Here is a 2,175-nt window from a genome sequence, read left to right as displayed (position 1 = left end):
CAAATTGTAAAATTTGAGATACTCTTCTCTCGACGGATGTGCGTATGGTGGGATGAGCAGGGGGGGCGGGAGGTGGATTCAAATTTTGAATTATGAGGTTCTCATGATTTCATTCCTCTTGGCATACAATTCATTTCTTCGCTTCTTCTTATCTTCTCCTCATTTTCTACTTGGTACGACTTCATATGTCTCACTTTTGAACTTCTCTTCATTTTCATTTTTACTTCATACGACTCTCAACTTCTTAGGGCTCACTTCTCTTCAAAAGAGGTATGATTCCATTTCTTAACTTTTAAAAATCTTTTCACATTCCCTTTCTCCCACATTTTCTTAAATGTTTGCTTTCGTCTTCTCCAATCCTCTCCCAATGACCTCCCTCTACTCCTCTCCCTCACCGCTATGGAGACCTCCCTCCAATCCTCTCCCTCACGATGACACTCCACTCTCTCACTCCACTCCTCTCCCTCACTGTGACACTCCACTCCTCTCCCTCCACTCCCTTACTCTCTCTACTTTCACTCCCTCACTCCACTCACTCCCTCACTCTCTCTCGCTGTTCCCTCACTCCACTCTCTCTCTCCCTCACTCACTCCCTCCCTCCTCTCTCACTACTACTGTTGTGATAGTGGCCGCGGTCAATGCCTCACTATCCACTTCCTCCTCTCCCTCCACTCCTCACTCTCGCTTCGGCATAAGTGGCCGTGGCCACTCCCTCCACTCCCTCACTCCTCACTCTCACTATTGTGACAGTGGCCACGACCACTCCCTCACTCCTCACTCTTGCTACCATGGGAGTGCGACCGCGACCACTCCTTCACTTCACTCTCCACTCCCTCACTCCTCACTATTTGTAAAATTCATCTTACTCAATTTAAGTCCAAAGTATCATACTCCTCCAATATCATTTGAATAGTCCCTAATGAATATCTAGTAGTTCTTTACTAATATTTTTATGTGCTTATCTTCCATCCCTATAATACTCTAGAAATGCCTTTAACTTATCTAATATGAGATTCCTATAATACTTTAAACACACCCCCATCTTATCTTGTGTAAGATCTGTGCAAATTGTCATAGTCATCGCATATCATTTGCATTTATTAGAGTCCTAGAAAGTTCAGACCATCGGTGCCTAACATGGCTATGAAAAATCAATGTTGCCGACTCTCACTCGTGCTCTAGTATGTGTGACGGGTTTTCTTAATAAAAACAACATGTATATACCTATTTATGGGATAGGATTTGGTACATCTCTTGGGTCCAATGTGACTTAGAGGCATACCAAGTCTTGGTCCATTACAAGATATAAAGCCATGGATTTGACCTTACCAACAAGGTAGTGGGGTTGATATTGGTCTTTACGAGTTGAAGCATTGACCTTTTTTAGATCAATGCATAATATCTAAAAGGTTTTGTAGTCCTCAATCAGTTTCGCACTTTGATATAATTGCTTCAAGGAATTGCTATTGCTTATTTTTTAAACTTCGCAGCTTGTTCAAGCCAAGCTTTTGAAGCATTTGGGTCTCCCTATTGGAATAGATCCCTTTGAGATGTCATCCCTTGGAACCTTCTCCTTACCCTTTTATTTTCCCTTACTTTTTGCTTCTCTTGAAAATGTAGGAAATGCATCCACTGGAAAGCTTTTTCTCCTTCCTTGCTTCTTCCTTGAACTCACCAGCAAGCATTTTATTTTACATGAAAAAAAATTTGAGTATCATAAGGATTAGCTAGGAAAAGCAGGAAATAGGAAATAGGAAGCAATAGGAAGAAGGTTGCCTCCATCTCTAGTGTCTATCTATTTGCTTGTTGAAGAGCCCAACCTTCTTGAACCCTTTTTGGTTGTTTGGTATCTAACAAAAGAAATATGATAAAGAACTCAATATTTACAATGGTGTGGCTTGTACCCGATGAAGAGAGAGAGAGAGAGAGAGAGAGAGAGAGAGAGAGAGAGAGAGAGAGAGAGAGAGAATGCGGCTTGAAAATACAAAATCTTAAGTTATTCATCTTATTTATGAAGAGCTAGTACATTGATCACTCTACAAAATAAAATAAGAGGGAATGCTAAGAGATTATGACATAATTCTAGAAGAGCATGATGTTTCAAGTTGCCTCCATTCTACACCAAATTACTACAAGGGATCAAGCAAAGGTGACGGCCTTTTAATTACTATGATG

The sequence above is a fragment of the Dipteris shenzhenensis genome, chromosome 29 (genome assembly GCF_047967505.1).
Source record: "Dipteris shenzhenensis isolate YYH24624 ecotype China chromosome 29, Dip_SZ_1.0, whole genome shotgun sequence".
Lineage (NCBI taxonomy): Eukaryota > Viridiplantae > Streptophyta > Polypodiopsida > Gleicheniales > Dipteridaceae > Dipteris > Dipteris shenzhenensis.
The sequence above is the reverse complement of the archived record's forward strand: the minus strand, read 5'-3'. Positions refer to the sequence as shown.